This window comes from Cryptomeria japonica, unplaced genomic scaffold (assembly GCF_030272615.1).
Source record: "Cryptomeria japonica unplaced genomic scaffold, Sugi_1.0 HiC_scaffold_80, whole genome shotgun sequence".
In the NCBI taxonomy this organism is placed as follows: domain Eukaryota; kingdom Viridiplantae; phylum Streptophyta; class Pinopsida; order Cupressales; family Cupressaceae; genus Cryptomeria; species Cryptomeria japonica.
The window spans coordinates 470001-491146 of NW_026728902.1; the positions used below are offsets into that span (position 1 = coordinate 470001).

Here is a 21146-nt window from a genome sequence, read left to right on the forward strand (position 1 = left end):
CATTGTTTTCCCCGGGTGCGCTCCGAGGTGCGCAACATCGGTGCGCACCAAGGAGGGCTCCGAAGTGTGCTCCAAGGTGCGCACGATTCGGAGCTCGGTTTGCCCGGGGTGCGCACACCTTGGCTGGGTTGCGCACCCTTTGTGCGCTCCAAGGTGCGCACGAAGTCGGAGCTCGGTTTGCCCCGGGTGCGCACCTTCGCCAGGGTGCGCACCTTGATGCGCACGCCTTGGCTGGGCTGCGCACCTTGGTGGGCGCCATGGTGCGCACCTTTCGTGCGCTCCAAGGTGCGCACGAAGTCGGAGCTCGGTTTGCCCCGGGTGCGCACCTTGGTGGGCGCCATGGTGCACTCCGAGGTGCCCAAGATTGGTGCGCACCAAGGAGCGCTCCGAAGTGCGCTCCAAGGTGCGCAGGTGCGCGCGAAGTCGAAAGTTGGGTTAATTGTCCGGTTTGCCTCGGGTGCGCACCTTGCGTGCACCTTCGCCAGGGTGGGCGCCTTGGTGCGCACACCTTGGCTGGGCTGCGCACCCGGGCGCGCACACCTTGGCACCCGCGTTTCCTTCATTTTAAATTTTTTTTTTTTACAATCTCTCAAGTGGGAAATTCTATAATCTCAACTTTTTTTGCCTTTTCAGGAAACTTTTGAATGGAGCGCATCATTGGTGCGCTCCGAAGTGTGCTCCAAGGTGCGCACCTCTGGTGTGCTCCAAAGCTCTCTCTAGCTGCGTGCACCTGCCCCGGCCGCGCACCCGGCCCCGCCCAGCTTCGCTCACCTGTCCCGGGCGTCTGGTGCGGAACCTTAGAGTAAGAAACATCACCGTGCACCTTGGCCAACGTGCGCGACTCGACCGAGCGCGCACTGGCCGAGGTGCACACCGATTTCACCTGGGTGCGCGCGCAGCACCTCGGGCGCACCGGGGTGCGCGCACAACGCCCGGGTTGCACCGTGGCCTGTGTGCTCGGGGCGCCTCGGGTGCGCGCTCGGTGTCGCCCCCGCGCGCGCGGTAGTGCGGGCAGCGCACCCCGGCCCGGCCCGGCCCCGACGAGAACGCAAACGGGCAAAAGGTTTATTCAAATAGCATTGCGACGCCCGGCGAAAAACTAAGAAAGGGTGCAACACCGGGACTTCCCGGGAGGTCACCCATCCCAGTACTACTCCGGCCCAAGCGCGCTTAACTGCGGAGTTCTGATGGGATCCGGTGCACTAACGCTGGTATGATCGCACCCGTTATGAGCTTGTCGCAGTGTGTACTTAGCAAACCGCGACCCACGTGCGAATCCACCCCGGCCACCCACCCCCGTCGAGGTGCACACCCTCCCTCGCGAAGTGCGCCCCGTTCGCCAAGTGTGAGCCCTGCCCGGGTGCGCGCACCTTGCTAGGGCGTCGGGTGTGCACCCGGCCCGGCCTACGTGCGTGCACCTGGACGGGGCGTCGTGTGCGTGCAGTGTCCCGTCTGCAACGCGGTGCCCACACACCACCTCGGGCGCAACGACCTGCGCTCACATGTGGGCCGAGTGCACCTTGGTGCATGTTCGGGGCGCCTCGGGTGCACGCTCGATCTTGCCCCGGTGCACCAAGGCGCTCGGTTTGCCCCGGGTGCGCACTTGGTGCAAGGTGGGCACCCAAAATAGGGATCAAGCACCAAAACACAAGTTTCGGGATGCAAAATGGGACCCAAGGACCACAAATGCGTTCCAAGACCCATGATGGGTCCACGAGAACAAAAATGTGTTCCGAGACTTAATAAACAAATATTGGGTTTTAGGAGAAGAAACATGCTCTGATGCCCAAAACGAGAATCGACCCCGAAAAGGCCACAGGCCAAAAGTGGGATGCGAGACAAAAAAAAATGGGACCCGAGGACCAAAATTGGGTTCCCAGGTCGAAGACAGGGCAACCGGACAAGAAACGACCTCTAAGGCTCGAAATGAGTCCCGACGACTAAAACTTGACAAGAAGCACCCATCAGGCACCCAACTCGACACCCATGGGATGCCGACCCACCCGGGCTTCCACCTAGCACACCTTGGCACCCACCCACCCTCGCACCCAACCTCGCACCCAACTTAGCACCTTTGAACCCACATTGGCACTCACCCTGACCCTGGCACCTTGGAACCCACATTGGCACTCACCTTGACCCTGGCACCCACCTTTGCACTCACCTTGGGACCCACCCTGGCTCCCACCTCGGCACCCACCCAGACACCCACCTTGGTTCCTTGGCACCCACCTTGGATCCTTGGCACCCACCCCGACACCCACCTTGGCACGCAACTTGGCTACTTGCCACCCACCTTGGCTCCTTGACGCCCACCCCGACAACCACCCCGTGACCTACCCTGGCTAGGGTTGGTGCACACCCACCCTGGTGCCCACCTTGGCACCCACCCCATGACCCACCTTGGCACGCACCTTAGTACCCACCCCGTTACCCACCCTAGGACCCACCCCGTGACCCACCTTGGCCAGGGTGGGTGCCTTGGTGCGCACAACTTGCCTGGGCTGCACACCAGGGCGGGCTCAAGATGGCACCCGCGTTCCGTTTTTTTCACTATCTTTCAAAACGGAAATTTTAAAATCTCGTTTTTTTTTTTTTTTTGCCTTTTCTGGAAATTAGTGAAGGCAGCGCATCAAAGGTGCGCAATGCTGGTGCGAACCCGGGAGCGCTCCGATGTGTGCTCCAAGGTGCGGCGTGCACGAAGTCCGAGCCCGGCTTGCCCCGGGTGCGCACCTCGCGTGCACCTTCGCCGGGGTGAGCACCTTGGCTGGGTTGCGCGCCCTGGTGCGCACCAAGGAGCGCTCTGAAGTGTGCTCCAAGGTGCGGCGTGCACGAAGTCGGAGCTCGGTTTGCCCCGGGTGTGCACCTCGGGTGCGCACCTCGCGTGCACCTTCGCTGCGGTGGGCACCTTGGCTGGGTTGCGCGCCTTGGTGGGCACCATGCAGTGCACGAAGTCGGAGCCCGGTTTGCCCCGGGCGCGCACCTCCGCCAGGGTGGGCACCTTGGTGCGCACAACTTGCCTGGGCTGCGCACCAGGAAGGGCTCAAGATGGCACCCGCGTTCCGTTTTTTTCACTATCTTTCAGAACGGAAATTTTAAAATATCGTTTTTTTTTGCCTTTTCTGGAAATTAGTGAAGGCAGCGCATCAAAGGTGCGCAACGCTGGTGCGAACCTGGGAGCGCTCCGATGTGTGCTCCAAGGTGCGGCGTGCACGAAGTCGGAGCCCGGTTTGCCCCGGGTGCGCCCTGGTGGGCACCATGGTGCGCACCAAGGAGCGCTCCGAAGTGTGCTCCAAGGTGCGGCCTGCACGAAGTCGGAGCCCGGTTTGCCCCGGGCGTGCACCGCGGGTGGGCACCTTGGTGCGCATGCCTTGCCTGGGCTGCGCACCAGGGCGGGCTCAAGATGGCACCCGCGTTCCGTTTTTTTCACTATCTTTCAAAACGGAAATTTTAAAATCTCATTTTTTTTTGCCTTTTCTGGAAATTAGTGAAGGCAGCGCATCAAAGGTGCGCACCTCGCTGCCCACCACGGTGCGCAACGCCGGTGGGCACCCGGGAGTGCTTCGAAGTGTGCTCCAAGGTGCTGCGTGCACGTTGTCGGAGCCCGGTTTGCCCCGGGTGCGCACCTCGCGTGCACCTTCGTCGGGGTGGGCACCTTGGCTGGGTTTGCCCCGGCTGCGCTCCGAAGCGGGGTTATTGGAGCGCCGCCTCTTTTTTTGTCGGAGCGTTTGGTGGGGTTTCTCGCATTGGCTCTTCCCAGGCCCGGTTGCCACCCTGGCGCGCACGAAGTCGGAAGTAGGGTTAATTGCCCGGGTGCGCACCTTTGCCAGGGTGGGCACCTTACCTGGGCTGTGCACCAGGGCGGGCTCAAGATGGCACCCGCGTTCCGTTTTTTTCACTATCTTTCAAAACGGAAATTTTAAAATCTCCTCTTTTTTTTGCCTTTTCTGGAAATTAGTGAAGGCAGCGCATCAAAGGTGCGCACCTCGCTGCCCACCTTGGTGTGCTCTGAGGTGCGCACCCGGGAGCGCTACGAAGTGTGCTCCAAGGTGCGGCGTGCACGTTGTCGGAGCCCGGTTTGCCCCGGGTGCGCACCTCGCCTGCACCTTGGCCGGGGTGGGCACCCTCGCTGGGTTTGCCCAGGGTGCGCTCCGAAGCGGGGTTACTGGAGCGCCCCCTCTTTTTTTGTCAGAGCGTTTGGTGGGGTTTCTCGCATTGGCTCTTCCCAGGCCCGGTTGTTGGGTGCGCTCCCACCCTGGCGCGCGCGAAGTTGGAAGTTGGGTTAATTGCCCGGGCGCGCACCTTCGCCAGGGTGGGCACCTTGGTGCGCACACCTTGGCTGGGCTGCGCACCAGGGCGGGCTCAAGATGGCACCAGCATTCCCTTTTTCTCACTATCTTTCAAAACGGAAATTTTAAAATCTCGTTTTTTTTTGCCTTTTATGGAAATTAGTGAAGGCATCGCATCAAAGGTGCGCACCTCGCTGCCCACCTTGGTGTGCTCCGAGGTGCCCACCACGGTGCGCTCCGAGGTGCCCACCACGGTGCGCAACGCCGGTGCGAACCCGGGAGCGCCCCGATGTGTGCTCCAAGGTGCGGCGTGCACGAAGCCGGACCCCGGTTTGCCCCGGGTGCGCACCTCGCGTGCACCTTGGTGCGCACACCTTGGCTGGGTTGCGCGGCCTGGTGGGCACCATGGTGCGCACCAAGGAGCGCTCCGAAGTGTGCTCCAAGGTGCGGCGTGCACGAAGTCCTAGCCCGGTTTGCCCCGGGTGCGCACCTTCGCCGCGGTGGGCACCATGGCGTGCACGAAGTCGGAGCCCGGTTTGCCCCGGGTGCGCACCTCGCGTGCACCTTCGCCGGGGTGGGCACCTCGGCTGGGTTGCGCGCCCTGGTGCGCACCAAGGAGCGCTCCGAAGTGTGCTCCAAGGTGCGGCGTGCACGAAGTCGGAGCCCGGTTTGCCCCGGGTGCGCACCTTCGCCGCGGTGGGCACCCTGGTGCGCACCATGGCGTGCACGAAGTCGGAGCCCGGTTTGCCCCGGGTGCGCACCTCGCGTGCACCTTCGGCGGGGTTGCGCGCCCTGGTGCGCACCAAGGAGCGCTCCGAAGTGTGCTCCAAGGTGCGGCGTGCACGAAGTCGGAGCCCGGTTTGCCCCGGGTGCGCACCTCGCGTGCACCTTCGGCGGGGTTGCGCGCCCTGGTGGGCACCATGGTGCGCACCAAGGAGCGCTCCGAAGTGTGCTCCAAGGTGCGGCGTGCACGAAGTCGGAGCCCGGTTTGCCCCGGGTGCGCACCTCGCGTGCACCTTCGCCGCGGTGGGCACCATGGCGTGCACGAAGTCGGAGCCCGGTTTGCCCCGGGTGCGCACCTCGCGTGCACCTTCGCCGGGGTGGGCACCTCGGCTGGGTTGCGCGCCCTGGTGCGCACCAAGGAGCGCTCCGAAGTGTGCTCCAAGGTGCGGCGTGCACGAAGTCGGAGCCCGGTTTGCCCCGGGTGCGCACCTCGCGTGCACCTTCGCCGCGGTGGGCACCATGGCGTGCACGAAGTCGGAGCCCGGTTTGCCCCGGGTGCGCACCCCGCGTGCACCTTCGCCGGGGTGGGCACCTCGGCTGGGTTGCGCGCCCTGGTGCGCACCAAGGAGCGCTCCGAAGTGTGCTCCAAGGTGCGGCGTGCACGAAGTCGGAGCCCGGTTTGCCCCGGGTGCGCACCTCGCGTGCACCTTCGCCGCGGTGGGCACCTTGGCTGGGTTGGGCACCATTGAGCGCTCCGAAGTGTGCTCCAAGGTGCGCACCATGGCCCTCCAAGGTGCGCAGCATGGCGTGCACGAAGTCGGAGCCCGGTTTGCCCCGGGTGCGCACCTCGCGTGCACCTTCGCCAGGGTGGGCACCTCGGTGCGCACACCTTCTCAATGTTTTCTTGCCTTTTCTGGAAATTGGTGAAGGCAGCGCATCAAAGGTGCGCACCTCGGTGTGCTCCGAGGTGCGAACCCGAGAGCGCTCCGAGGTGCCCACGAAGTCGAAAGTCGGGTTAATTGCATTGTTTTCCCCGGGTGCGCTCCGAGGTGCGCAACATCGGTGCGCACCAAGGAGGGCTCCGAAGTGTGCTCCAAGGTGCGCACGATTCGGAGCTCGGTTTGCCCGGGGTGCGCACACCTTGGCTGGGTTGCGCACCCTTTGTGCGCTCCAAGGTGCGCACGAAGTCGGAGCTCGGTTTGCCCCGGGTGCGCACCTTCGCCAGGGTGCGCACCTTGATGCGCACGCCTTGGCTGGGCTGCGCACCTTGGTGGGCGCCATGGTGCGCACCTTTCGTGCGCTCCAAGGTGCGCACGAAGTCGGAGCTCGGTTTGCCCCGGGTGCGCACCTTGGTGGGCGCCATGGTGCACTCCGAGGTGCCCAAGATTGGTGCGCACCAAGGAGCGCTCCGAAGTGCGCTCCAAGGTGCGCAGGTGCGCGCGAAGTCGAAAGTTGGGTTAATTGTCCGGTTTGCCTCGGGTGCGCACCTTGCGTGCACCTTCGCCAGGGTGGGCGCCTTGGTGCGCACACCTTGGCTGGGCTGCGCACCCGGGCGCGCACACCTTGGCACCCGCGTTTCCTTCATTTTAAATTTTTTTTTTTTACAATCTCTCAAGTGGGAAATTCTATAATCTCAACTTTTTTTGCCTTTTCAGGAAACTTTTGAATGGAGCGCATCATTGGTGCGCTCCGAAGTGTGCTCCAAGGTGCGCACCTCTGGTGTGCTCCAAAGCTCTCTCCAGCTGCGTGCACCTGCCCCGGCCGCGCACCCGGCCCCGCCCAGCTTCGCTCACCTGTCCCGGGCGTCTGGTGCGGAACCTTAGAGTAAGAAACATCACCGTGCACCTTGGCCAACGTGCGCGACTCGACCGAGCGCGCACTGGCCGAGGTGCACACCGATTTCACCTGGGTGCGCGCGCAGCACCTCGGGCGCACCGGGGTGCGCGCACAACGCCCGGGTTGCACCGTGGCCTGTGTGCTCGGGGCGCCTCGGGTGCGCGCTCGGTGTCGCCCCCGCGCGCGCGGTAGTGCGGGCAGCGCACCCCGGCCCGGCCCGGCCCCGACGAGAACGCAAACGGGCAAAAGGTTTATTCAAATAGCATTGCGACGCCCGGCGAAAAACTAAGAAAGGGTGCAACACCGGGACTTCCCGGGAGGTCACCCATCCCAGTACTACTCCGGCCCAAGCGCGCTTAACTGCGGAGTTCTGATGGGATCCGGTGCACTAACGCTGGTATGATCGCACCCGTTATGAGCTTGTCGCAGTGTGTACTTAGCAAACCGCGACCCACGTGCGAATCCACCCCGGCCACCCACCCCCGTCGAGGTGCACACCCTCCCTCGCGAAGTGCGCCCCGTTCGCCAAGTGTGAGCCCTGCCCGGGTGCGCGCACCTTGCTAGGGCGTCGGGTGTGCACCCGGCCCGGCCTACGTGCGTGCACCTGGACGGGGCGTCGTGTGCGTGCAGTGTCCCGTCTGCAACGCGGTGCCCACACACCACCTCGGGCGCAACGACCTGCGCTCACATGTGGGCCGAGTGCACCTTGGTGCATGTTCGGGGCGCCTCGGGTGCACGCTCGATCTTGCCCCGGTGCACCAAGGCGCTCGGTTTGCCCCGGGTGCGCACTTGGTGCAAGGTGGGCACCCAAAATAGGGATCAAGCACCAAAACACAAGTTTCGGGATGCAAAATGGGACCCAAGGACCACAAATGCGTTCCAAGACCCATGATGGGTCCACGAGAACAAAAATGTGTTCCGAGACTTAATAAACAAATATTGGGTTTTAGGAGAAGAAACATGCTCTGATGCCCAAAACGAGAATCGACCCCGAAAAGGCCACAGGCCAAAAGTGGGATGCGAGACAAAAAAAAATGGGACCCGAGGACCAAAATTGGGTTCCCAGGTCGAAGACAGGGCAACCGGACAAGAAACGACCTCTAAGGCTCGAAATGAGTCCCGACGACTAAAACTTGACAAGAAGCACCCATCAGGCACCCAACTCGACACCCATGGGATGCCGACCCACCCGGGCTTCCACCTAGCACACCTTGGCACCCACCCACCCTCGCACCCAACCTCGCACCCAACTTAGCACCTTTGAACCCACATTGGCACTCACCCTGACCCTGGCACCTTGGAACCCACATTGGCACTCACCTTGACCCTGGCACCCACCTTTGCACTCACCTTGGGACCCACCCTGGCTCCCACCTCGGCACCCACCCAGACACCCACCTTGGTTCCTTGGCACCCACCTTGGATCCTTGGCACCCACCCCGACACCCACCTTGGCACGCAACTTGGCTACTTGCCACCCACCTTGGCTCCTTGACGCCCACCCCGACAACCACCCCGTGACCTACCCTGGCTAGGGTTGGTGCACACCCACCCTGGTGCCCACCTTGGCACCCACCCCATGACCCACCTTGGCACGCACCTTAGTACCCACCCCGTTACCCACCCTAGGACCCACCCCGTGACCCACCTTGGCCAGGGTGGGTGCCTTGGTGCGCACAACTTGCCTGGGCTGCACACCAGGGCGGGCTCAAGATGGCACCCGCGTTCCGTTTTTTTCACTATCTTTCAAAACGGAAATTTTAAAATCTCGTTTTTTTTTTTTTTTTGCCTTTTCTGGAAATTAGTGAAGGCAGCGCATCAAAGGTGCGCAATGCTGGTGCGAACCCGGGAGCGCTCCGATGTGTGCTCCAAGGTGCGGCGTGCACGAAGTCCGAGCCCGGCTTGCCCCGGGTGCGCACCTCGCGTGCACCTTCGCCGGGGTGAGCACCTTGGCTGGGTTGCGCGCCCTGGTGCGCACCAAGGAGCGCTCTGAAGTGTGCTCCAAGGTGCGGCGTGCACGAAGTCGGAGCTCGGTTTGCCCCGGGTGTGCACCTCGGGTGCGCACCTCGCGTGCACCTTCGCTGCGGTGGGCACCTTGGCTGGGTTGCGCGCCTTGGTGGGCACCATGCAGTGCACGAAGTCGGAGCCCGGTTTGCCCCGGGCGCGCACCTCCGCCAGGGTGGGCACCTTGGTGCGCACAACTTGCCTGGGCTGCGCACCAGGAAGGGCTCAAGATGGCACCCGCGTTCCGTTTTTTTCACTATCTTTCAGAACGGAAATTTTAAAATATCGTTTTTTTTTGCCTTTTCTGGAAATTAGTGAAGGCAGCGCATCAAAGGTGCGCAACGCTGGTGCGAACCTGGGAGCGCTCCGATGTGTGCTCCAAGGTGCGGCGTGCACGAAGTCGGAGCCCGGTTTGCCCCGGGTGCGCCCTGGTGGGCACCATGGTGCGCACCAAGGAGCGCTCCGAAGTGTGCTCCAAGGTGCGGCCTGCACGAAGTCGGAGCCCGGTTTGCCCCGGGCGTGCACCGCGGGTGGGCACCTTGGTGCGCATGCCTTGCCTGGGCTGCGCACCAGGGCGGGCTCAAGATGGCACCCGCGTTCCGTTTTTTTCACTATCTTTCAAAACGGAAATTTTAAAATCTCATTTTTTTTTGCCTTTTCTGGAAATTAGTGAAGGCAGCGCATCAAAGGTGCGCACCTCGCTGCCCACCACGGTGCGCAACGCCGGTGGGCACCCGGGAGTGCTTCGAAGTGTGCTCCAAGGTGCTGCGTGCACGTTGTCGGAGCCCGGTTTGCCCCGGGTGCGCACCTCGCGTGCACCTTCGTCGGGGTGGGCACCTTGGCTGGGTTTGCCCCGGCTGCGCTCCGAAGCGGGGTTATTGGAGCGCCGCCTCTTTTTTTGTCGGAGCGTTTGGTGGGGTTTCTCGCATTGGCTCTTCCCAGGCCCGGTTGCCACCCTGGCGCGCACGAAGTCGGAAGTAGGGTTAATTGCCCGGGTGCGCACCTTTGCCAGGGTGGGCACCTTACCTGGGCTGTGCACCAGGGCGGGCTCAAGATGGCACCCGCGTTCCGTTTTTTTCACTATCTTTCAAAACGGAAATTTTAAAATCTCCTCTTTTTTTTGCCTTTTCTGGAAATTAGTGAAGGCAGCGCATCAAAGGTGCGCACCTCGCTGCCCACCTTGGTGTGCTCTGAGGTGCGCACCCGGGAGCGCTACGAAGTGTGCTCCAAGGTGCGGCGTGCACGTTGTCGGAGCCCGGTTTGCCCCGGGTGCGCACCTCGCCTGCACCTTGGCCGGGGTGGGCACCCTGGCTGGGTTTGCCCAGGGTGCGCTCCGAAGCGGGGTTACTGGAGCGCCCCCTCTTTTTTTGTCAGAGCGTTTGGTGGGGTTTCTCGCATTGGCTCTTCCCAGGCCCGGTTGTTGGGTGCGCTCCCACCCTGGCGCGCGCGAAGTTGGAAGTTGGGTTAATTGCCCGGGCGCGCACCTTCGCCAGGGTGGGCACCTTGGTGCGCACACCTTGGCTGGGCTGCGCACCAGGGCGGGCTCAAGATGGCACCAGCATTCCCTTTTTCTCACTATCTTTCAAAACGGAAATTTTAAAATCTCGTTTTTTTTTGCCTTTTATGGAAATTAGTGAAGGCATCGCATCAAAGGTGCGCACCTCGCTGCCCACCTTGGTGTGCTCCGAGGTGCCCACCACGGTGCGCTCCGAGGTGCCCACCACGGTGCGCAACGCCGGTGCGAACCCGGGAGCGCCCCGATGTGTGCTCCAAGGTGCGGCGTGCACGAAGCCGGACCCCGGTTTGCCCCGGGTGCGCACCTCGCGTGCACCTTGGTGCGCACACCTTGGCTGGGTTGCGCGGCCTGGTGGGCACCATGGTGCGCACCAAGGAGCGCTCCGAAGTGTGCTCCAAGGTGCGGCGTGCACGAAGTCCTAGCCCGGTTTGCCCCGGGTGCGCACCTTCGCCGCGGTGGGCACCATGGCGTGCACGAAGTCGGAGCCCGGTTTGCCCCGGGTGCGCACCTCGCGTGCACCTTCGCCGGGGTGGGCACCTCGGCTGGGTTGCGCGCCCTGGTGCGCACCAAGGAGCGCTCCGAAGTGTGCTCCAAGGTGCGGCGTGCACGAAGTCGGAGCCCGGTTTGCCCCGGGTGCGCACCTTCGCCGCGGTGGGCACCCTGGTGCGCACCATGGCGTGCACGAAGTCGGAGCCCGGTTTGCCCCGGGTGCGCACCTCGCGTGCACCTTCGGCGGGGTTGCGCGCCCTGGTGCGCACCAAGGAGCGCTCCGAAGTGTGCTCCAAGGTGCGGCGTGCACGAAGTCGGAGCCCGGTTTGCCCCGGGTGCGCACCTCGCGTGCACCTTCGGCGGGGTTGCGCGCCCTGGTGGGCACCATGGTGCGCACCAAGGAGCGCTCCGAAGTGTGCTCCAAGGTGCGGCGTGCACGAAGTCGGAGCCCGGTTTGCCCCGGGTGCGCACCTCGCGTGCACCTTCGCCGCGGTGGGCACCATGGCGTGCACGAAGTCGGAGCCCGGTTTGCCCCGGGTGCGCACCTCGCGTGCACCTTCGCCGGGGTGGGCACCTCGGCTGGGTTGCGCGCCCTGGTGCGCACCAAGGAGCGCTCCGAAGTGTGCTCCAAGGTGCGGCGTGCACGAAGTCGGAGCCCGGTTTGCCCCGGGTGCGCACCTCGCGTGCACCTTCGCCGCGGTGGGCACCATGGCGTGCACGAAGTCGGAGCCCGGTTTGCCCCGGGTGCGCACCCCGCGTGCACCTTCGCCGGGGTGGGCACCTCGGCTGGGTTGCGCGCCCTGGTGCGCACCAAGGAGCGCTCCGAAGTGTGCTCCAAGGTGCGGCGTGCACGAAGTCGGAGCCCGGTTTGCCCCGGGTGCGCACCTCGCGTGCACCTTCGCCGCGGTGGGCACCTTGGCTGGGTTGGGCACCATTGAGCGCTCCGAAGTGTGCTCCAAGGTGCGCACCATGGCCCTCCAAGGTGCGCAGCATGGCGTGCACGAAGTCGGAGCCCGGTTTGCCCCGGGTGCGCACCTCGCGTGCACCTTCGCCAGGGTGGGCACCTCGGTGCGCACACCTTCTCAATGTTTTCTTGCCTTTTCTGGAAATTGGTGAAGGCAGCGCATCAAAGGTGCGCACCTCGGTGTGCTCCGAGGTGCGAACCCGAGAGCGCTCCGAGGTGCCCACGAAGTCGAAAGTCGGGTTAATTGCATTGTTTTCCCCGGGTGCGCTCCGAGGTGCGCAACATCGGTGCGCACCAAGGAGGGCTCCGAAGTGTGCTCCAAGGTGCGCACGATTCGGAGCTCGGTTTGCCCGGGGTGCGCACACCTTGGCTGGGTTGCGCACCCTTTGTGCGCTCCAAGGTGCGCACGAAGTCGGAGCTCGGTTTGCCCCGGGTGCGCACCTTCGCCAGGGTGCGCACCTTGATGCGCACGCCTTGGCTGGGCTGCGCACCTTGGTGGGCGCCATGGTGCGCACCTTTCGTGCGCTCCAAGGTGCGCACGAAGTCGGAGCTCGGTTTGCCCCGGGTGCGCACCTTGGTGGGCGCCATGGTGCACTCCGAGGTGCCCAAGATTGGTGCGCACCAAGGAGCGCTCCGAAGTGCGCTCCAAGGTGCGCAGGTGCGCGCGAAGTCGAAAGTTGGGTTAATTGTCCGGTTTGCCTCGGGTGCGCACCTTGCGTGCACCTTCGCCAGGGTGGGCGCCTTGGTGCGCACACCTTGGCTGGGCTGCGCACCCGGGCGCGCACACCTTGGCACCCGCGTTTCCTTCATTTTAAATTTTTTTTTTTTACAATCTCTCAAGTGGGAAATTCTATAATCTCAACTTTTTTTGCCTTTTCAGGAAACTTTTGAATGGAGCGCATCATTGGTGCGCTCCGAAGTGTGCTCCAAGGTGCGCACCTCTGGTGTGCTCCAAAGCTCTCTCCAGCTGCGTGCACCTGCCCCGGCCGCGCACCCGGCCCCGCCCAACTTCGCTCACCTGTCCCGGGCGTCTGGTGCGGAACCTTAGAGTAAGAAACATCACCGTGCACCTTGGCCAACGTGCGCGACTCGACCGAGCGCGCACTGGCCGAGGTGCACACCGATTTCACCTGGGTGCGCGCGCAGCACCTCGGGCGCACCGGGGTGCGCGCACAACGCCCGGGTTGCACCGTGGCCTGTGTGCTCGGGGCGCCTCGGGTGCGCGCTCGGTGTCGCCCCCCGCGCGCGCGGTAGTGCGGGCAGCGCACCCCGGCCCGGCCCGGCCCCGACGAGAACGCAAACGGGCAAAAGGTTTATTCAAATAGCATTGCGACGCCCGGCGAAAAACTAAAAAAGGGTGCAACACCGGGACTTCCCGGGAGGTCACCCATCCCAGTACTACTCCGGCCCAAGCGCGCTTAACTGCGGAGTTCTGATGGGATCCGGTGCACTAACGCTGGTATGATCGCACCCGTTATGAGCTTGTCGCAGTGTGTACTTAGCAAACCGCGACCCACGTGCGAATCCACCCCGGCCACCCACCCCCGTCGAGGTGCACACCCTCCCTCGCGAAGTGCGCCCCGTTCGCCAAGTGTGAGCCCTGCCCGGGTGCGCGCACCTTGCTAGGGCGTCGGGTGTGCACCCGGCCCGGCCTACGTGCGTGCACCTGGACGGGGCGTCGTGTGCGTGCAGTGTCCCGTCTGCAACGCGGTGCCCACACACCACCTCGGGCGCAACGACCTGCGCTCACATGTGGGCCGAGTGCACCTTGGTGCATGTTCGGGGCGCCTCGGGTGCACGCTCGATCTTGCCCCGGTGCACCAAGGCGCTCGGTTTGCCCCGGGTGCGCACTTGGTGCAAGGTGGGCACCCAAAATAGGGATCAAGCACCAAAACACAAGTTTCGGGATGCAAAATGGGACCCAAGGACCACAAATGCGTTCCAAGACCCATGATGGGTCCACGAGAACAAAAATGTGTTCCGAGACTTAATAAACAAATATTGGGTTTTAGGAGAAGAAACATGCTCTGATGCCCAAAACGAGAATCGACCCCGAAAAGGCCACAGGCCAAAAGTGGGATGCGAGACAAAAAAAAATGGGACCCGAGGACCAAAATTGGGTTCCCAGGTCGAAGACAGGGCAACCGGACAAGAAACGACCTCTAAGGCTCGAAATGAGTCCCGACGACTAAAACTTGACAAGAAGCACCCATCAGGCACCCAACTCGACACCCATGGGATGCCGACCCACCCGGGCTTCCACCTAGCACACCTTGGCACCCACCCACCCTCGCACCCAACCTCGCACCCAACTTAGCACCTTTGAACCCACATTGGCACTCACCCTGACCCTGGCACCTTGGAACCCACATTGGCACTCACCTTGACCCTGGCACCCACCTTTGCACTCACCTTGGGACCCACCCTGGCTCCCACCTCGGCACCCACCCAGACACCCACCTTGGTTCCTTGGCACCCACCTTGGATCCTTGGCACCCACCCCGACACCCACCTTGGCACGCAACTTGGCTACTTGCCACCCACCTTGGCTCCTTGACGCCCACCCCGACAACCACCCCGTGACCTACCCTGGCTAGGGTTGGTGCACACCCACCCTGGTGCCCACCTTGGCACCCACCCCATGACCCACCTTGGCACGCACCTTAGTACCCACCCCGTTACCCACCCTAGGACCCACCCCGTGACCCACCTTGGCCAGGGTGGGTGCCTTGGTGCGCACAACTTGCCTGGGCTGCACACCAGGGCGGGCTCAAGATGGCACCCGCGTTCCGTTTTTTTCACTATCTTTCAAAACGGAAATTTTAAAATCTCGTTTTTTTTTTTTTTTTGCCTTTTCTGGAAATTAGTGAAGGCAGCGCATCAAAGGTGCGCAATGCTGGTGCGAACCCGGGAGCGCTCCGATGTGTGCTCCAAGGTGCGGCGTGCACGAAGTCCGAGCCCGGCTTGCCCCGGGTGCGCACCTCGCGTGCACCTTCGCCGGGGTGAGCACCTTGGCTGGGTTGCGCGCCCTGGTGCGCACCAAGGAGCGCTCTGAAGTGTGCTCCAAGGTGCGGCGTGCACGAAGTCGGAGCTCGGTTTGCCCCGGGTGTGCACCTCGGGTGCGCACCTCGCGTGCACCTTCGCTGCGGTGGGCACCTTGGCTGGGTTGCGCGCCTTGGTGGGCACCATGCAGTGCACGAAGTCGGAGCCCGGTTTGCCCCGGGCGCGCACCTCCGCCAGGGTGGGCACCTTGGTGCGCACAACTTGCCTGGGCTGCGCACCAGGAAGGGCTCAAGATGGCACCCGCGTTCCGTTTTTTTCACTATCTTTCAGAACGGAAATTTTAAAATATCGTTTTTTTTTGCCTTTTCTGGAAATTAGTGAAGGCAGCGCATCAAAGGTGCGCAACGCTGGTGCGAACCTGGGAGCGCTCCGATGTGTGCTCCAAGGTGCGGCGTGCACGAAGTCGGAGCCCGGTTTGCCCCGGGTGCGCCCTGGTGGGCACCATGGTGCGCACCAAGGAGCGCTCCGAAGTGTGCTCCAAGGTGCGGCCTGCACGAAGTCGGAGCCCGGTTTGCCCCGGGCGTGCACCGCGGGTGGGCACCTTGGTGCGCATGCCTTGCCTGGGCTGCGCACCAGGGCGGGCTCAAGATGGCACCCGCGTTCCGTTTTTTTCACTATCTTTCAAAACGGAAATTTTAAAATCTCATTTTTTTTTGCCTTTTCTGGAAATTAGTGAAGGCAGCGCATCAAAGGTGCGCACCTCGCTGCCCACCACGGTGCGCAACGCCGGTGGGCACCCGGGAGTGCTTCGAAGTGTGCTCCAAGGTGCTGCGTGCACGTTGTCGGAGCCCGGTTTGCCCCGGGTGCGCACCTCGCGTGCACCTTCGTCGGGGTGGGCACCTTGGCTGGGTTTGCCCCGGCTGCGCTCCGAAGCGGGGTTATTGGAGCGCCGCCTCTTTTTTTGTCGGAGCGTTTGGTGGGGTTTCTCGCATTGGCTCTTCCCAGGCCCGGTTGCCACCCTGGCGCGCACGAAGTCGGAAGTAGGGTTAATTGCCCGGGTGCGCACCTTTGCCAGGGTGGGCACCTTACCTGGGCTGTGCACCAGGGCGGGCTCAAGATGGCACCCGCGTTCCGTTTTTTTCACTATCTTTCAAAACGGAAATTTTAAAATCTCCTCTTTTTTTTGCCTTTTCTGGAAATTAGTGAAGGCAGCGCATCAAAGGTGCGCACCTCACTGCCCACCTTGGTGTGCTCTGAGGTGCGCACCCGGGAGCGCTACGAAGTGTGCTCCAAGGTGCGGCGTGCACGTTGTCGGAGCCCGGTTTGCCCCGGGTGCGCACCTCGCCTGCACCTTGGCCGGGGTGGGCACCCTGGCTGGGTTTGCCCAGGGTGCGCTCCGAAGCGGGGTTACTGGAGCGCCCCCTCTTTTTTTGTCAGAGCGTTTGGTGGGGTTTCTCGCATTGGCTCTTCCCAGGCCCGGTTGTTGGGTGCGCTCCCACCCTGGCGCGCGCGAAGTTGGAAGTTGGGTTAATTGCCCGGGCGCGCACCTTCGCCAGGGTGGGCACCTTGGTGCGCACACCTTGGCTGGGCTGCGCACCAGGGCGGGCTCAAGATGGCACCAGCATTCCCTTTTTCTCACTATCTTTCAAAACGGAAATTTTAAAATCTCGTTTTTTTTTGCCTTTTATGGAAATTAGTGAAGGCATCGCATCAAAGGTGCGCACCTCGCTGCCCACCTTGGTGTGCTCCGAGGTGCCCACCACGGTGCGCTCCGAGGTGCCCACCACGGTGCGCAACGCCGGTGCGAACCCGGGAGCGCCCCGATGTGTGCTCCAAGGTGCGGCGTGCACGAAGCCGGACCCCGGTTTGCCCCGGGTGCGCACCTCGCGTGCACCTTGGTGCGCACACCTTGGCTGGGTTGCGCGGCCTGGTGGGCACCATGGTGCGCACCAAGGAGCGCTCCGAAGTGTGCTCCAAGGTGCGGCGTGCACGAAGTCCTAGCCCGGTTTGCCCCGGGTGCGCACCTTCGCCGCGGTGGGCACCATGGCGTGCACGAAGTCGGAGCCCGGTTTGCCCCGGGTGCGCACCTCGCGTGCACCTTCGCCGGGGTGGGCACCTCGGCTGGGTTGCGCGCCCTGGTGCGCACCAAGGAGCGCTCCGAAGTGTGCTCCAAGGTGCGGCGTGCACGAAGTCGGAGCCCGGTTTGCCCCGGGTGCGCACCTTCGCCGCGGTGGGCACCCTGGTGCGCACCATGGCGTGCACGAAGTCGGAGCCCGGTTTGCCCCGGGTGCGCACCTCGCGTGCACCTTCGGCGGGGTTGCGCGCCCTGGTGCGCACCAAGGAGCGCTCCGAAGTGTGCTCCAAGGTGCGGCGTGCACGAAGTCGGAGCCCGGTTTGCCCCGGGTGCGCACCTCGCGTGCACCTTCGGCGGGGTTGCGCGCCCTGGTGGGCACCATGGTGCGCACCAAGGAGCGCTCCGAAGTGTGCTCCAAGGTGCGGCGTGCACGAAGTCGGAGCCCGGTTTGCCCCGGGTGCGCACCTCGCGTGCACCTTCGCCGCGGTGGGCACCATGGCGTGCACGAAGTCGGAGCCCGGTTTGCCCCGGGTGCGCACCTCGCGTGCACCTTCGCCGGGGTGGGCACCTCGGCTGGGTTGCGCGCCCTGGTGCGCACCAAGGAGCGCTCCGAAGTGTGCTCCAAGGTGCGGCGTGCACGAAGTCGGAGCCCGGTTTGCCCCGGGTGCGCACCTCGCGTGCACCTTCGCCGCGGTGGGCACCATGGCGTGCACGAAGTCGGAGCCCGGTTTGCCCCGGGTGCGCACCCCGCGTGCACCTTCGCCGGGGTGGGCACCTCGGCTGGGTTGCGCGCCCTGGTGCGCACCAAGGAGCGCTCCGAAGTGTGCTCCAAGGTGCGGCGTGCACGAAGTCGGAGCCCGGTTTGCCCCGGGTGCGCACCTCGCGTGCACCTTCGCCGCGGTGGGCACCTTGGCTGGGTTGGGCACCATTGAGCGCTCCGAAGTGTGCTCCAAGGTGCGCACCATGGCCCTCCAAGGTGCGCAGCATGGCGTGCACGAAGTCGGAGCCCGGTTTGCCCCGGGTGCGCACCTCGCGTGCACCTTCGCCAGGGTGGGCACCTCGGTGCGCACACCTTCTCAATGTTTTCTTGCCTTTTCTGGAAATTGGTGAAGGCAGCGCATCAAAGGTGCGCACCTCGGTGTGCTCCGAGGTGCGAACCCGAGAGCGCTCCGAGGTGCCCACGAAGTCGAAAGTCGGGTTAATTGCATTGTTTTCCCCGGGTGCGCTCCGAGGTGCGCAACATCGGTGCGCACCAAGGAGGGCTCCGAAGTGTGCTCCAAGGTGCGCACGATTCGGAGCTCGGTTTGCCCGGGGTGCGCACACCTTGGCTGGGTTGCGCACCCTTTGTGCGCTCCAAGGTGCGCACGAAGTCGGAGCTCGGTTTGCCCCGGGTGCGCACCTTCGCCAGGGTGCGCACCTTGATGCGCACGCCTTGGCTGGGCTGCGCACCTTGGTGGGCGCCATGGTGCGCACCTTTCGTGCGCTCCAAGGTGCGCACGAAGTCGGAGCTCGGTTTGCCCCGGGTGCGCACCTTGGTGGGCGCCATGGTGCACTCCGAGGTGCCCAAGATTGGTGCGCACCAAGGAGCGCTCCGAAGTGCGCTCCAAGGTGCGCAGGTGCGCGCGAAGTCGAAAGTTGGGTTAATTGTCCGGTTTGCCTCGGGTGCGCACCTTGCGTGCACCTTCGCCAGGGTGGGCGCCTTGGTGCGCACACCTTGGCTGGGCTGCGCACCCGGGCGCGCACACCTTGGCACCCGCGTTTCCTTCATTTTAAATTTTTTTTTTTTACAATCTCTCAAGTGGGAAATTCTATAATCTCAACTTTTTTTGCCTTTTCAGGAAACTTTTGAATGGAGCGCATCATTGGTGCGCTCCGAAGTGTGCTCCAAGGTGCGCACCTCTGGTGTGCTCCAAAGCTCTCTCCAGCTGCGTGCACCTGCCCCGGCCGCGCACCCGGCCCCGCCCAGCTTCGCTCACCTGTCCCGGGCGTCTGGTGCGGAACCTTAGAGTAAGAAACATCACCGTGCACCTTGGCCAACGTGCGCGACTCGACCGAGCGCGCACTGGCCGAGGTGCACACCGATTTCACCTGGGTGCGCGCGCAGCACCTCGGGCGCACCGGGGTGCGCGCACAACGCCCGGGTTGCACCGTGGCCTGTGTGCTCGGGGCGCCTCGGGTGCGCGCTCGGTGTCGCCCCCGCGCGCGCGGTAGTGCGGGCAGCGCACCCCGGCCCGGCCCGGCCCCGACGAGAACGCAAACGGGCAAAAGGTTTATTCAAATAGCATTGCGACGCCCGGCGAAAAACTAAAAAAGGGTGCAACACCGGGACTTCCCGGGAGGTCACCCATCCCAGTACTACTCCGGCCCAAGCGCGCTTAACTGCGGAGTTCTGATGGGATCCGGTGCACTAACGCTGGTATGATCGCACCCGTTATGAGCTTGTCGCAGTGTGTACTTAGCAAACCGCGACCCACGTGCGAATCCACCCCGGCCACCCACCCCCGTCGAGGTGCACACCCTCCCTCGCGAAGTGCGCCCCGTTCGCCAAGTGTGAGCCCTGCCCGGGTGCGCGCACCTTGCTAGGGCGTCGGGTGTGCACCCGGCCCGGCCTACGTGCGTGCACCTGGACGGGGCGTCGTGTGCGTGCAGTGTCCCGTCTGCAACGCGGTGCCCACACACCACCTCGGGCGCAACGACCTGCGCTCACATGTGGGCCGAGTGCACCTTGGTGCATGTTCGGGGCGCCTCGGGTGCACGCTCGATCTTGCCCCGGTGCACCAAGGCGCTCGGTTTGCCCCGGGTGCGCACTTGGTGCAAGGTGGGCACCCAAAATAGGGATCAAGCACCAAAACACAAGTTTCGGGATGCAAAATGGGACCCAAGGACCACAAATGCGTTCCAAGACCCATGATGGGTCCACGAGAACAAAAATGTGTTCCGAGACTTAATAAACAAATATTGGGTTTTAGGAGAAGAAACATGCTCTGATGCCCAAAACGAGAATCGACCCCGAAAAGGCCACAGGCCAAAAGTGGGATGCGAGACAAAAAAAAATGGGACCCGAGGACCAAAATTGGGTTCCCAGGTCGAAGACAGGGCAACCGGACAAGAAACGACCTCTAAGGCTCGAAATGAGTCCCGACGACTAAAACTTGACAAGAAGCACCCATCAGGCACCCAACTCGACACCCATGGGATGCCGACCCACCCGGGCTTCCACCTAGCACACCTTGGCACCCACCCACCCTCGCACCCAACCTCGCACCCAACTTAGCACCTTTGAACCCACATTGGCACTCACCCTGACCCTGGCACCTTGGAACCCACATTGGCACTCACCTTGACCCTGGCACCCACCTTTGCACTCACCTTGGGACCCACCCTGGCTCCCACCTCGGCACCCACCCAGACACCCACCTTGGTTCCTTGGCACCCACCTTGGATCCTTGGCACCCACCCCGACACCCACCTTGGCACGCAACTTGGCTACTTGCCACCCACCTTGGCTCCTTGACGCCCACCCCGACAACCACCCCGTGACCTACCCTGGCTAGGGTTGGTGCACACCCACCCTGGTGCCCACCTTGGCACCCACCCCATGACCCACCTTGGCACGCACCTTAGTACCCACCCCGTTACCCACCCTAGGACCCACCCCGTGACCCACCTTGGCCAGGGTGGGTGCCTTGGTGCGCACAACTTGCCTGGGCTGCACACCAGGGCGGGCTCAAGATGGCACCCGCGTTCCGTTTTTTTCACTATCTTTCAAAACGGAAATTTTAAAATCTCGTTTTTTTTTTTTTTTTGCCTTTTCTGGAAATTAGTGAAGGCAGCGCATCAAAGGTGCGCAATGCTGGTGCGAACCCGGGAGCGCTCCGATGTGTGCTCCAAGGTGCGGCGTGCACGAAGTCCGAGCCCGGCTTGCCCCGGGTGCGCACCTCGCGTGCACCTTCGCCGGGGTGAGCACCTTGGCTGGGTTGCGCGCCCTGGTGCGCACCAAGGAGCGCTCTGAAGTGTGCTCCAAGGTGCGGCGTGCACGAAGTCGGAGCTCGGTTTGCCCCGGGTGTGCACCTCGGGTGCGCACCTCGCGTGCACCTTCGCTGCGGTGGGCACCTTGGCTGGGTTGCGCGCCTTGGTGGGCACCATGCAGTGCACGAAGTCGGAGCCCGGTTTGCCCCGGGCGCGCACCTCCGCCAGGGTGGGCACCTTGGTGCGCACAACTTGCCTGGGCTGCGCACCAGGAAGGGC

General features: G+C 63.5%; 4 non-coding genes across 4 annotated transcripts; all 4 read right to left on the reverse strand.

Moving 5' to 3' along the window:
* Positions 1 to 1106: 1106 nt before the first annotated feature.
* Positions 1107 to 1225, reverse strand: LOC131864260 (5S ribosomal RNA). The gene has a single exon (XR_009363099.1). It is a non-coding gene; the product is annotated as a 5S ribosomal RNA (ribosomal RNA).
* Positions 1226 to 7140: 5915 nt separating this feature from the next.
* Positions 7141 to 7259, reverse strand: LOC131864262 (5S ribosomal RNA). The gene has a single exon (XR_009363101.1). It is a non-coding gene; the product is annotated as a 5S ribosomal RNA (ribosomal RNA).
* Positions 7260 to 13175: 5916 nt separating this feature from the next.
* Positions 13176 to 13294, reverse strand: LOC131864263 (5S ribosomal RNA). Its single transcript, XR_009363102.1, has one exon. It is a non-coding gene; the product is annotated as a 5S ribosomal RNA (ribosomal RNA).
* A 5915-nt stretch (positions 13295 to 19209) lies between these two features.
* LOC131864264 (5S ribosomal RNA) lies at positions 19210 to 19328 on the reverse strand. Its single transcript, XR_009363103.1, has one exon. It is a non-coding gene; the product is annotated as a 5S ribosomal RNA (ribosomal RNA).
* Between the last annotated feature and the right edge of the window lie 1818 nt (positions 19329 to 21146).